This window comes from Heterodontus francisci, chromosome 31 (genome assembly GCF_036365525.1).
Source record: "Heterodontus francisci isolate sHetFra1 chromosome 31, sHetFra1.hap1, whole genome shotgun sequence".
Classification (NCBI taxonomy): Eukaryota; Metazoa; Chordata; class Chondrichthyes; order Heterodontiformes; family Heterodontidae; genus Heterodontus; species Heterodontus francisci.
Window position 1 is genome coordinate 13,278,066 of NC_090401.1, and position 15,587 is coordinate 13,293,652.

The window sequence follows — 15,587 nt, forward strand, 5'->3', positions numbered from 1 at the left end:
AATGCACTGAGTTGTTAATTATTAAGAGCGTAACAAGAATTTGGATAACGTTACCTACAGCTTTGGTGGAATTGTATACACCTCCCTGGGGATTCAGAAGCCTCAGCCTTGTGCTTGCCGAAGTACTGGTCCCACAACAGCTAAAATTTAAATTTCTCATCCTTGCGTTCAAATCCCTCCATGGTCTTGCCCCTCCCTATCTCTGTAACCTTCTCCAGCCCTACTAGGCTCAGAGAACACAGCGTTCCTCCAATTCTGTCTTCTTGTGCAACTCAGATTTCCTTCGCCCTACTATTAGTGGTCATGCCTTCAGCGGTCTACACCCCAAGCTCTGGAATTTCCTCCCTAAACCCCTCCATCTTTCCTTCTTCACAACACTCCTTAAAACCTACCTCTTTGATTAAGCTTTTAGTCACTTGTTCTAATATCTTGTTATGTGGCTTGGCATTAAATTTTGTCCTATTATGCCTCTGTGAAGCACCTTGGGAGGTTTTACCACGATAAGATACTATATAAATGCAGGTTGTTGTCGGACAGAGGCTTGGGGGAATCTGTGAAAGCTCAAGGTGGTCCAGAACAGCTTGGTGGGGGCTGCTCAGAGAAAATCACACGGATGAGGTAGGTTTTAAGGTGCATCTTAAAAAAGGAGAGAGAGGTAGAGAGGCAGTGATGTTTATGGAAGCAAAATAAAAACAAGAAATGCTGGAAATACTCAGCAGGTCTGGCAGCATTTGTGGAGAGAGAAGCAGATTTAATGTTTCAGATCAGTGACCCTTCTTCAGAACTGGCAAATATTAGAAATGTAAAAGGTTATAAGCAAGTAAAGTGGGGGTGGGGCAAGAGATAACACAGGAGAAGGTGTAGATAGGACAAGGTCACAGAATAGCTGACCAGAAGGTCGTGGATCCCAGGCCCCAAACGCTCCTTTCAGGTGAAGCAGCGATTTACTTGTACTTCTTTCAATATAGTATACTGTATTCTCTGCTCACAATGTGGTCTCCTCTACTTTGGGGAGACCAAACGTAGACTGGGTGACCGCTTTGCGGAACACCTCCGCTCGGTCCGCAAGCAGGACCCCAAGCTTCCGGTTGCTTGCCATTTCAACACTCCCCCCTGCTCTCATCTCAGTGCTGGGATTGCTGCAGTGTTCCAGTGAACATCAATGCAAGCTCGAGGAACAGCATCTCATTTACCGATTAGGCACACTACAGTCTGCCGGACTGAACATTGAGTTCAATAATTTCAGAGCAATGTGGGCCCCCCATTTTACTTTTATTGTTAGTTTTTTTTTCTTTTTCCTTTTTTTATTTTTTTTTTGTGTTTATTTTATTTATTTCATCTTTCAGTTTGCTTACCCACTTTTTTCATGTTTGTACTTGTGGCTGTTCAATTTTCAGTCCGTTAACACTCTTTCTGTATCAATGCTTTGTCTTTCAACACACCATTAACATATCTTTGCTCCACGACCTTCTGGTCAGCTATTCTGTGACCTTGTCCTATCTATATCTTCTCCTTTGTTATCTCTTGCCCCACCTCCACTTTACTTGCTTATAACCTTTGTTCTTCTTTGGCCTCCTTGTCTCGAGAGACAATGGGTAAGCGCCTGGAGGTGGTCAGTGGTTTGTGGAGCAGCGCCTGGAGTGGCTATAAAGGCCAATTCTACAGTGACAGACTCTTCCACAGATGCTGCAGACAAAATTGGTTGTCAGGGTTGTTACGCAGTTGGCTCTCCCCTTGCACCTCTGTCTTTTTTCCTGTCGACTGCTAAGTCTCTTCGACTCACCACACTTTAGCCCCGCCTTTACGGCGATCATTGGCAACTGACTCCCAAGACTTGTGATCAATGTCACAGGGCCTCATGTCGCGTTTGCAGACGTCTTTAAAGCGGAGACATGGACGGCCGGTGGGTCTGATACCAGTGGCGAGCTCGCTGTACAATGTATCCTTGGGGATCCTGCCATTTTCCATGCGGCTCACATGGCCAAGCCATCTCAAGCGCCGCTGGCTCAGTAGGGTGTATTAGCTGGGGATGTTGGCCGCCTCGAGGACGTCTGTGTTGGAGAAGTCACACAGACGTCACACAGAAGAACACAGAAGTCCTTGCTTATAACCTTTTACATTTCTAATATTTGCCAGTTCTGAAGAAGGGTCACTGACCTGAAACGTTAACTTTGCTTCTCTCTCCACAGATGCTGCCAGACCTGCTGAGTATTTCCAGCATTTCTTGTTTTTATTTCAGATTTCCAGCATCCGCAGTATTTTGCTTTTAATGTTTATGGAAGCAATTCCAGAGCTTAGGGCCAAGACAGCTGAATGCACAGCTGCCAGTAATTGAGTGATTAAAACTAAGGATGTGCAATTCTCTTTGGCCTCCTTATCTCGAGAGACAATGGGTAAGCGCCTGGAGGTGATCAGTGGTGTGTGGAGCAGCGCCTGGAGTGGCTATAAAGGCCAATTCTAGAGTGACAGGCTGGAGGAGGTTACAGAAATAGGGAGGGGTGAGCCATGCAGCGGAAACAAGGATAAGGATTTTAAAATTGAGGTTTTGTTGAACTGGGAACCAGTGTAGATCAGCAAGCACACAGGTGATGGGTGAATGAGGCTTGAAGCAGAGTTTTAGATGAGCACAAGTTTACCTAGGGTGGAAGATGGGGGGCTGGCCAGGAGAGCATTGGAGTGGTCAAGTCTAGAGGTAACAAGGGCATGGATGAAGATATCAGCAGCAGAGGGTTGTCTCAGATAAGCTGAGGCAGGGTTGAAGTTGGGCGATATTACGGAAGTGGAAGTTTGCAGTTTTAGTAATGGAGCGGATATGGGTTGGTAGCTCATCTCGGGGTCAAACACAACACCAAATTTGTGAACAGTCTAGCTCAGCTTCCGACAGTTCACGGGGATGGAAATAGTGGACATGGAATGGAGTTTGTGGCAGGGACCAAAGAAAGTGGAGGAGAAATTTGTTCATGGGCAGGCAGTGTCATGGATCATGTTCCGCATGGCATTCTTCATTGGTACCACTGAAGAATGCCATGCAAGCTGTGGCCTGCGGCGCTGCCTACCCCAGGGAACTAACCTAAGTCTGTGTCGCGCTGCTGAAGGTGTCGCTCTGTGAACAAATTTCTCCCCCCATGGCTCCAATTTTCCATTGGTGGAAATTTCTGTTCATCCAATATTGGATGGCTGCCAAGCAGTGTGATGAATCAGAGACAGTGGAGGCATCCAGAGAGGTGGTGGTGAGATAGAGCTGAGTGAAATCAGAACTTGGTAATCAGGAAGAAAGGACCTGTATGTATATAGTCCCTTAGCACTTTTTCAAGACATCCCAAAGCACCCCACAACAAATGATGTGCATAGGAAGTGTAGTCAGTATTGTTATTAAGAAAACACGCAGTCAATGGGCTGAATTTTATGAGCCCGCCGCCAGAACCAGCAGCGAGTCGAGAAATGGGTCGCATTCCCGAATGCAACGTGTATGGCCAACCCACCATGATCACGCAGCAGGTGGCCGTTTTACATACTGGAGGCAATTGACATCCCCCCAACCCCCTCAATCATGCGGCAGGGGACGGGAGGCATGTTGCAAATGGCTGTTGGCTTTTATTGCAAGGGAATTGGAGAACAGAAATAAGGAGGTATTGCTACAATTGTACAGGGTTTTGGTGAGGCAACATCTGGAGTACTGTGTGTAGTTTTGGTCTCCACATTTAAAAAAGGATATACTTGCATTGGAGGCATTGCAGTGAAGGTTCACTAGATTAGTCCCTGAGATGAGAGGGTTATCCCATGATGAGAGACTAAGTAAATTGGGCCTGTATTCTCAGGAGTTTAGAAGAGAGGTGATCTCATTGAAACATATAAGATTCTAAAGGGGCTGGATAGGGTCGACACTGAGAGATTGTTTCTGCTGGTCGGGGAATCTAAAACACTGGGGCACAGTCTCAGGATAAGGGGCTGATCATTTAGGACTGAGATAAGGAGAAATTACTTCACTCAAAGGGTTATGAATCTTTGGAATTCTCTGCCCCAGAGGGTTGTGGATGCTTCATCGTTGAATACATTTAAGTCTGGGATAGATAGATTTTTGGTCTCTCAGGGAATCAAGGGATATGGCGAGCGGGCAGGAAAGTGGGGTTGAATCCTATGATCAGCCATGATCGTATTGAATGGCAGAGCAGGCTCATTGGGCCATATGGTCTACTCCTGCTCCTATTTCTTGTGTGTTCTTGTGAGATGAGACATTCATCATGTCATTAGAAGATCCCGGAGCAGGCGCCATATTTAAAGGCCTGCTAGTCCTGCATTCACTCCTACCTTTTGAAAAGGACTGCCTTCCACAGTGTCGCATGCTGCCCCAGGATCCCTCCAGATGTCGCTTGAGGCCCAGGATCCCTCAGCTGCCCCTGGTGTCTCAGAACCCATCCAGCTGCCCCTAGTGCCTCAGGACCCCTCCAGCTGCCATTGGTGCCTCAGGACCCCTCTGGCTGCCACTGGTGCCTCAGGATCCTTTTGGCTGCTACTTGCTGTCCCAGGAACCCTGCATCGGACTGATAAACAAGGAAGCTGAACCCGAATCTGCATCGACCATGGCAGAAGGAAGACACCGGGTGGCTCCACAGTTTAGCAATGCCTCTCTAGAGATTCTCCTTCAGGCTGCAAGGGAAAGGCGGGAGGTCCGCTTCCCCAGTGATGGCAAGAACAGGCCCTCCCGCCTGACCAAGCAAGTCTGGACGGAGATTGCTGAGGAGCTCAGCAGCCGTGGGGTCACCCCCAGACATGGGTCCAGTGCAGGAAGAGAGTCAACGACCTCATTCGTTAAGTTGAGTGCTCCATACCCCTCTCCATTTGAGTGTTTGCATGAGGCTTCGCAGTAGGAAGTGGGACATGGGGAAGGACGCATCACAGAAGCGCTGGCAAAGGGGGTTATGCATCACCTCCTCCAGACAGATGCATGGCTGTATTTTGGTGCCAGACCGCCTTCTTTCACAGTTCATCCCCTTTAGCTCCCCTGAGAGCTGAAGGAGGGATCAGCTAGATGGGAAAGCCCAGTAAGGGTCGAGGGCTGCCACTTGCAGAACTGTCACATTGATGTTTCAGCAAAGTATGACTTCCTCTTTTCACTAGCAGGACAAGTGAGCCCACGACACGAGGGAAACATCACGGACTGGCGGAGGGATCCCTGACATTAGGGCTCTCTCTACAGCGGATGAGAAGGTACACGAACTGGCAGGGACCCAGGGCGGCTGCTCCATATCAGATGATGAGACTGGAGTCTCCCTGTAAGACAGTGAGGATTGACTTCCATCAACATACAGTTCACCTCTGGAGACCCACATCAGTTGGCATGGCTAGATCTGCTCATCCTAACCCACACATGCTTGTGTTGTGTTCTCTCATACAGGTCGGCATCCACAGGAGACTCCAGTGGAAGGGGGACCAAATTCTACCTCTGGGGAGAATCAGCAGTCGAAGGATGCACTATCCCATGACTCTCCTGCACCTTCCACGAGCACAGATACTTTCACCTTGTGGGTTTGCATTCAGCTGTAGAATCAGAGTCACAGCTGGTGAGAGCACTGCACTCGCGCCCGAGCAACTGGCTGCATTTGAGACACCCGAGGCTTCTGACAGTCAGAGGACTGTGTGTGGCCAGGCCCATGCTAAGTCCCAGGATGATGATGGGCCTCTGGTGTCGACAGCACAGGGCATGCTCCATTGCAGAGAGGGGTAAGTCACTATCTGGCAGAGATGCCAGAGGCCAAGCGCAGCCTTGAGCGGGTGATGGAGGAGTCCATCCATGCCATGATTGCTGCCATGTCTGAGCATGCAAGCGCATTGCTTCCTCCTTTGAGAGATTAGCGACTTTCATGGAGAGCCAGATTCCACAGATATGCACAGATCGGCACACCATCACCTTGGCCATGAGCTCAATGCAGCAGTAGCAAGGCAAGAGAAAGACCAAGAGCCTGGAGGCATCTGCTCCTCATCCTTCTCTGGTGAGCAGGGAGGTTCAAATGAGACTTGAAAGGGTGGAGGAGAGGCTGACTTCCACATTTGGGAGCTCCCCTTAGGGCATTCCAAGTGTGGACACCGGCTCCCCAGCACTTCTGCCAGTGAACCCAGCTCCATCAGCCGGGACGCCTGAGGAGATTCCTGCACCCTCCAAGTCTCAGGCACCCAGAGGACACCCACTGCAGTCATCCTAGGCCAAGGGGCAGCCTGATCAGCAGCCTGCCTGCAGCCCAGCTGCTGTCGCAGGGATCACACCGTATGGGAGCAGTCTCAAACATATTAAGAAATCCACCTCGCCATTCTTGGGGACTCACAGGTGTAGAACATATACAATTTAATTATTAATTAAGCATTTTTTGTTATCATTATGAGCAATCATTGTTTGGAGGCATTTTTCCATTATGCCTTTATTGTGAGCTACTGACTTCCCCTTTTTCCCTTAATGCAATGCCAATGTGCCCATAGCCCTCATTAACATATGTTTTCCTTTGGACAGTAGTGCACATTGCAACTGTTCACAAGTCAGGGAACACAAATGGAAAGGAGGTGACTGACTACATGCACTAAGGTGCGTCTTAATTGGAGTCTCTGTGGTTGGACATCAGGGTGGTTGGAAGTGGCTGTTTATTTATTTATTTTATTCATTCATGGGATGTGGGCATCGCTGGCTAGGCCAGCCTTTGTTGCCCATCCCTAATTGCGCTTGAGAAGGTGGTGGTGAACTGCCTTCTTGAACCACTGCAGTCCATGTGGGGTAGGGACACCCTGTTAGGAAGGAAGTTCCAGTATTTTGACCCAGCGACAGTGAAGGAGCAGCAATATAGTTACAAGTCAGGATGATATGTGGATCAGGATGATTGCAGGTGGAACTTGAGGCTTTCTCTTGGTTCCTTGGCACGTCGCTCTACCTGCCTGGCCTCCGGAGCAGCATCTTCAGTATCCAGTGCTGCTTGCTCTGCTCCCTCCGCTGCGTTTTCCATGTCAGTGGAGGGGTATTGCTGAGGCATCTCATCTTCATGAAAGGCTTTCCCTCACTGCAGGGCTAGATTGTGCAGAGCACAACTGACTATCACGATAGGCGAGGCCCTCACTGGGGCAGACTGCAGGGCTCCACCTGATCGATCGAGGCAGCGGAATCTCATCTTCCATAGGCCAATGGCCTGCTTGATGGTCACTTGCGTGGATCCATGGCAATTGTTGTATCTCTCCTCCACTGCATTACAAGGGTTCCTCACAGGTGTGAGAAGCCATGTCTTCAATGGGTATCCCTCCCTGAAGGCAAGCGGGGGACCTGAAAAGCTGTGGCATCTGTGACTGTCGAAGTATGTAGGCATCGTGGCTACTTCCTAGGAAGCGGGTTCACACCTGCAGGAAATGCTTTCGTTGTTTGCAGCCCATTTGAACGTTGAATGAATGGTAGCCCTTCCTTTTGATGAAGACAGCTGGCTGGTCTGTTGGAGCCTTGATGACCACATGTCCTAGGCCCAACCATCTTCAGCTGCTTCATCAATGACCTTCCTTCAATCATAAGGTCACCAAAGCACAGTGGCAGCTGTGTGTACCATCTACAAGGTGCACTGCAGCAACGCACCAAGGCTCCTTCGACAGCACCTTCCAAACCTGTGACCTCGACCAACTAGAAGGTCAAGGGCAGCAGATGCATGGGAACATCACCACCTGCAAGTTCTCCTCCAAGTCACACACCATCCTGACTTGGAACTATATCGCTGTTCCTTCACTGTTGCTGGGTTGAAGTCCTGGAACTCCCTTCCTAACAGCACTGTGGGTGTACATACCTCACATGGACCGCACCGGTTCAAGAAGGCAGCTCACCGCCACCGTCTAAGGGCAATTAGGGATGGGCAATAAATGCTGGCCTAGCCAGCGATGCCCATATCCCATGAATGAATTAAAAAAAATGTGTGCAATCTATTACACCCTGCATGCAGGGAAATCCAGAGATTGCCCTGAAACTAATGACCCTCTCAGCCAGACTGTCAGGGTTGGTCCAGTAGTGCACACAGTTGGCGGCCCTCTTAAGTAGGGCATTGGTCAGCTCCTTGATGCAGCAGTGGGCTACTGCCTGGGAGATGCCACATATGACCCGGTGGATCCCTGGAAAGAGCCAGATGCGTAGAGGTTGAGTGCACTGTGATCTTCAGGGCCACTGGCATAGGGTGACCCTCAAATCCCATAGGTTGCAACTCGTCCTGCAGCAGGGCACATAAGTCAATGACGGCCTCCCTGGAGGGGCACAGTCTCCAGTGACAATTGCGCTTGGACATTTGGAGGTAGCTGATTCGACTCCGGTATACCCTCTGATGCAGGTGGGCCATTCTTGGCATGGCAGGCTGCTGTTGCTTTCATCGTGGAGCTTCACGAAGAGGCGCAGCAGCCTGTTGGCCCTCCCTCCATCAAAGGCACCGCATCATGCCATGGGAGTCCAAACAGACAGGGTGTATGAGACCATGTCAGATGACCTGTAGGTCTACAGTGCATTGTCGATGCAGAATCAACCCTGTCTTGGCAACTGATCTTTTAACAAATCTCTTGGCAGAGTCCCTGATGGCATTCAAAGACCAACCATGCAGATAGCCGAACTCTCTTCCAGCTCTATGACCATCACATAGTCGTTTCATAACCCATTTCAGGCTCCCCTAATCCACACAAAACCCTAGCAGAGCCCCCAAGACCCCGATCCACCTTGGATAGCCCCCAAGAGCTTGATCCTCCTTGCACAGCCCTCAAGACCCCGATCCCCCTTGCACAGCCCTCAAGATCCCAAGACCCCTTGCAGAGCACACAGCAACACAGTCTGACAGCGACCTGTGAAGCCCCCTCTTCACCTAAGCAGCGATGCTTAGGTCTGCCTCCCTGTCAAGTCTCTGAAGCCTCTCGTCTCGGTGCCATCAGGTTTTAACGGCCGTAAAACCAAAGGCACGTGAATGCTGCCTGCTGACCACTAAATCAAGAGCCAATCATTAAATCCCAAATAATGATATGCAAATGCATTATAAACAACCTCTCAGCAATTTAAAATAGCTTCCCATTGCGTGGGGGCAGCATTGCTGACATGGTGCTTTCCCGCCACTGACAAAATACAGAACCGAGATCACGATGCAGGATTTCGGGGCAGATAGTTCCAACACGATTCTCTGTCCTCCTCCAATGCCACCATTCCCACATTAAATGGCCGCATTAAATTCTGCCCAATTTGTGCACAGCAAGGTCCCACACAAATGAGATCATTTGTTTTTGTAGGTGCTATTTGACAGATAAATGTTAGACAGGACATCAGAATTCTGCTGTTCTCCTTGAGATAGTGGGATCTTTCTCTTAATGCCTTATTTGAATGACAGTAGCCCCAATATGAATGTAAAGGCAGGTTCTGAGCAGGGGTTTGGGAATGGTGGGGATTGGATGTGTAAAACACAAAAGTAAAGTCAATGGGTCGGATTCTCCAATTTCAGCTTGATCGAGGTAATAAATTCTGACTGCCAGGTTTTGTGTCTCTAAGCTGCACAGGGGTTATGATGCACACCCACATGATGTGATTCCCCAGTCCAAAATTTAAAGGCAAGGAACTTGGAGGATCCAGGAGGTGTTTAGGATAGAGGCATAGAGAGCAAGGACAATACCTATGTTTAATGATTCCCTGAAATTACTATTGGGTGCAGTCAGGAGCAGGAGGGGCATACTTTTTCCCAGCCAAGGGAGGAAGGAGCCCACCACTCTCACCAAGAAGGCATGCTTGGAGGTAACTGAGAGGTGAGCGCGGGAGCATTGTGCCTAGTCTTGGATGTAGTGCAGGATGCAGTTTAATGCCCTAAGCAGGACAGGTAAGCCTTATGAGCCATATGATGAACATGATTTTTATCCTCATTTTGGAAAGAAATGACAAGTCTTTCGAAGTAGAGATAGAAGACAGTCAGTCAGGATTCAGACCAAAGAAAGGAACAAGAGAAGGCATCTTTAACTTGAGAGTAGTCATCGAAAGATACCTGGAAGCAGAACAACCTGCGTATGTATGCTCTGTAGACTATGAGAAGGCATTTAATAGAGTCTATCATCAGAAAATAATGCAGTGCTTAAACAAACTAGAAATTGACAGAAATGCTAAAAGGATCATTCAGAATCTATATTGGAACCAATCAGCGGTGATGCGACTTGATAGCGGCTTGTCAGACAGTTTCCCAATCAAAAGAGGAGTGTGCCAGGGCTGTGTGATGTCCCCACACTGTATCTTCAGAGACATAGAAGATCTATCAGGTTGCAATATTGGTGGGTTGAACATTAACAACTTGAGATACGCAGATGGCACTGCACTGACTGCAGAATCAGAAGAGGCACTACAGGAAATTGTAAACAAAGTGAATGCAAGGAATGTGGAACATGGATTAAGAAAGAATGTGAAGAAAACCAAGGCAAGGGTGATAAGCAGAGACAAAACCCCAGAAGTGAAAATTGTAGTAAATGGACAAGTCCTGGTACAAATGACACGAAAATTGGTGGTGTAAATAGTGAGGAGGAAATCCTTAGGTTACAGGGAGATATAGATGGGCTGGTAAGATGCGGGGAGCAGTGGCAAATGGAATTTAATCCTGAGAAGTGTGAGGTAATGCATTTTGGGAGGACTAACAAGGCAAGGGAATATACAATGGATGGTAGGACCCTAGGAAGTACAGGAGGTCAGAGGTACTTGTCCATAGATCACTGAAGGCAGCAGCACAGGTAGATAAGGTGGTTAGGAAGGCATATGGGATACTTGCCTTTATTAGCCGAGGCATAGAATATAACAGCGGGGAGGTTATGATGGAGCTGTATAAAATTCTAGTTAGGCCACAGCTGGAGTACTGAGTACAGTTCTGGTCACCACACTGTAGGAAGGATGTCACTGGGGAGGGTGCAGAGGAGATTCACCAGGATGTTGCCTGGGCTGGAGCATTTCAGCTATGAAGAGAGACTGGGTTATTTTCCTTGGAGCAGAGAAGGCTGAGGGGGACATGACTGAGGTGTAAAAGATTATGAGGGGCATTGATAGGGTAGATAGGAAGAAACTTTTTCCCTTTGTGGAGGGGTCAAGAACCAGGGGGCATAGATTTAGGGTAAGGGGTAGGAGGTTGAGAGGGGATTTGAGGTAACATTTTTTCACCCAGTGGGTTGTTGGAATCTGGAACGCACTGCCTGAAGAGGTGGTAGAGGAACCCTCACAACATTTAAGAAGTATTTAGATGAGCACTTGAAACGCCATAGCATACAAGGCTACTGGCCAAGTGCAGGAATATGGGATTAGAATAGTTGGGTACTGGATAGCCAGCACAGACACGATGGGCCGAAGAGCCTGTTTCTGTGCTATATAACTCTATGACTAAGTGAAATGGTTCACTTATCCTGAGCAGATTATCACAGATGATGTGATTGTGAAATACGAAGAAGAATTGGGATAGTCAAGACCAGCTTTGCAAGATTGAAGGACTTGTTAACATCAAAGAAACTGATTCTGATTCTTAGGAAAAAAATACTGAGGTGCTATATTTTGTCATCTATGTTCTATGCTTCGGACACATGTACAACAAACAAAAAGACTATTGATAAGCTGAACGCACAATGCATTTGAGATGTGGACATATATAAGGATGTTCTGCATACACAGACTGAAAGACTAATGAGAAATTGCTGAAAATGGCTGGAGAAAAAAGGAAATTAGTGCACAACATCAAAGAGAGAAATATACAATATTTCGGCCACATCATTAGAGCAGACGGTAGACAGAGACAATTACTGGAGGGAAAGATCAACGGAAAATGTAGGAGAGGGAAGCAGAGAAGAAAATGGGTGATGGATATAATGCATGGGATGCAGTTGATGTATACAGAATGTGTAAGGACAGCACAGGACAGACAGAGGTGGAGATCCATGGCAGTCAACCTTCTGGGAAGCAGATGACACCAATGAACGAAGGACAGGATATAGTTGCTGATTCATCTACATCCTGTGATGTATTATACCCAACCTCCCTCATTCTGACTTGCCAAGTGTACCTCATACTTCATTCCTTATACTTACTTAAATTTCAGCAGCACCCATCCTTCATTTTCTATGCACTTCCTCACCTCCCCATGTATCCATCCACTGCTGCCACTTACCCTAATCCTTATGCAATGTGATACATCTATCTTCTAGTCATCCTCACTGAATGCATTGCATTCATTGGGTGAATACTCCACCTTTACTCACTCACATGTCTGCTTCTTCGTCCCTTGTAGGAGAAATAAAAGCAAAATGCAAGGGAGAGGGACAGGACTGGAGGTGGACTGCCACAAATAGTTCAGCTTACAGATACAGAGGAGGAAGGCATGGAGATAAGTGACACATCTGTCTCCTCAAATGGAGATGAAGGAACAGAGAAGTTGCAGACAGAGTTACAAATATTTCTGACACACATTATTTCATCAATGGCTGAACTATGGGAAAACTGAATAGGCTGATTGTCAAGATCGTTACCTTGCCACGACTAATTCATATCCCTTACTCTTGTCTTCCAGGGCCTTCACACATACAGCAAGCGTCGTAGGAGGTGCATGAGGACTATTTCAGAGAGGACCACACTCATTCTGAATGTACACTGTCACAGGACGTACAGCCATGTACCAGCACATGTACTCACACTTTGGTGGGTGGACTTAGAAAGTTAGTTGGGTTTTCACCTCGTGATTCACATCTCACAAGTGAGCATGAGCAGACACTGATGATAGGGATAGCTGTCAAGAGTCCTTCTAGATGGGTGCTATTCTCTCCAAGCTCTGGTCAGCTGGACACGAGATGCCATCATTAAAAGGAGAATGATAGAGAGACAGCAGCAACTTTGCGAGGTACTGACCAATGTGGCATGCATACTCTCCATGAAAGCGGAGACGATGGAGGAGTCAAACTTGAGCACTAATGGATTGGTGCCGCAGGTAAATGCGAGAATATCTGCCGTGGAGAGAGTGGCTTCCTCCATGGAGCTTCAAGCACAGCTCTGAAATGTGTCTATGCAGGCCATGACAAAGGCCGATCAGTCTTTGGATGTCAACATGTCTGGTGCCTTAAACAAGATGACAGATACCATATCTGTGGCCTTACATCGCATCACTGATATTCACTCAGCTGGTCTGCCACAGAGTGGTAGAGGTGGTTTGGCATTGGCCTAGGTGAAGGATGATGGTGAAAAGGGATGCGGAAGTGGGGACTCCACTGAAAGTGCTTCCACTTCTCACTCATTGCCCCCCACCCCTCAGCCAGTACCCAAACATCTGCCTTATTGCCCTGTGATTGAGTCTGCCTCTGCATAGGTGCAGGTGAAGCAGTCTTTGGCAGGGCCTTCAGAGGCTGCAAAGCACAGAGGATGTAGGCCAAAAGCATCTCAGAAGTTAGGACAGTGATCTGAGTAGCCTATCTCTACCTCTGCTAAAGCCACAGAAGATGCAGTATGTAGAAGTTGTAGGAAGCGTAAGGCCAAGAAATTGTAATTCATCAAGGATGGGTGTTTGACAAAATTTTATATTGTTAGGTTTCTTTTTTTCCATGTCACATGAAATTAATTTGCTTTGCACCACTTCCACATATTCACCATTATTGCATCCTGACTGCCACTTCACCCTTTCTCTTATTTCATGATATATGTAAGTACATGATGGGACCTATTGGATGGATGTGCAATGTGTGGATGCATAGTTGAAGGACGGTTTAGTGCAATGTGGTGGAGGGTGGTGGTGGTGTTTGTGGGTTGGTACTGGTGGCGGCTTTCATTTTAATTTGTTCCAGTCAGAATATTTAACTCAAACTTCTAGCTGTAATGACATCCCTGGGAGCAATATACTCGGTTGGTCTGGCGAAGGGTGCCCCATCTTCATATTCCTCAGCCTCCTCCTCTGCTTCAATGCTCTCCTCATTCAAAGACGCATGATGAGCATCTTCATCCTTCTTCACCTGTAATCTAATCTGCTGTGCAATGTTATGCAGGACACAGCACATCACTATCATTCTTGACACACTCGCTGGCAAAAACTGACATGCACAACCAGAACTATCGAGGTACCTGAAGCGCATCTTCAATATGCTGACGGCTTGTACCACAACACAACTGGTGGTCAGGTGACTCTGGTCATAGCACAGCTGCACGTCACTGGTGGGATTCCTCTTGGGTGTTATAAGCAAAATTTGAAGGTGGTATCCCTTGACTCCTTCAAGTTAGCCCTAAATCTGCTTCCAGAAATGAAAAGGTCTGAAATGTTGGGCTGCCGGAGTACAAAGGCATCATGACAGCTCCAGGGGAATATGGCGCACACCTGCATGAGCACCTTTGGTGGTGTACATTCATGGTATAATATCCTTCACTTGTTCTGACTAATGTCGCCGCTGGGGAAGTTGGCATAAGTCGACACCCATACATCAGCTTTCTTATACATTTATGAACAGCTGACTGAGAGATCCTGGACCTGCCTCCGGTGATACACTGGAAGGAGCCAGAGGCAAAGAAATTGAGGGTGATGGTAACTTTGATAGCAATGGGCTATGACTGGTTACCAGGTACAGCAGGGAGCAACTCTTCTTGAAGAAGGCTGTAGACGTCAGGAATCACCTGCTGTGACAATCTGAGCCTGTGGAAGCACTGCCCTTTAGGTAGGTCTTGGAAGCTGCACCTTGGTCTAACACTCTATCACATGGCTCGTGCCTCCCGCGACCTCACCCCTCTGTTGGTCTCCTCTCCGCTATTCAGCACCTCTCTTCCGTGCACCTGCTGATCCCACCACAGTATGTCATCGCTGCTGTTGATGGCGGTTGGCTTCCTCATCTGATGTAGTGTCAAAAACATCTGTGGCACCTCCCATCCTGCTGAGGTCTATTTAAAAGACTCCAAATTTTTTATAAACCTTTATACTGACAAGAACTCTCTGCTAAACATTTGCCAGAGGGAACTGACAAAGCATTGAGTCTTTACTGAAATAGGGCAATTTGAAGTTTAAAAACGCCTTGAACTGCACCTGAATCTCACCTTCCATTCACTGGCAGATTTCCTGAGCCCAGGAAAACCGTGCTGGAGCAGTTGCGTTCAAAAGAATGTCAAAATGAATTTATCATCCCCTCATTTCCATTTCATTATCAGGTTAATTGCTGAGCTTCCTGTCTCAATGGTGATGAACACATAGCCAAACACACCTCAGTTAAACTGGGAAGTCAGCTCATTGAGCCAGTCATGCTTCAATTTGATTATCCACCTGACTCCAACCCATTCTCAGCTCCTTAAACACCCCAGTATCTCTAACAATGCAGTACTGCACTGAAGTGTTGAAGCCTTGATTAAGTGCACAAATGCCTTGCATGGCTCACATTCTTCTGAGCTGAGTGTGCTGCCAACTAAGCCAAACTGACTTGCAACATCGTTCTCTCAGAGGAAGTTTCCATCTAACTGACCCCTTTGATTTCTTTGAGGAAGTGGGAACTCGAGTTAACAGTAGTATACGTCTCAGCCTTATCAGTGGTAGCATTCTCAGCTCTGAGTTAGAAGGCCATGGGTTCAAAGCCTATGCCAGAGACTT

The 15,587-nt window shown here is 47.6% G+C and overlaps 1 protein-coding gene across 1 annotated transcript in view; it reads right to left on the reverse strand.

Moving 5' to 3' along the window:
* The window catches only part of LOC137347073 (adhesion G protein-coupled receptor B2-like), a 1,240,702-nt gene that overhangs the window by 569,140 nt on the left and 655,975 nt on the right, over positions 1–15,587 (reverse strand). The window lies entirely within an intron of this gene.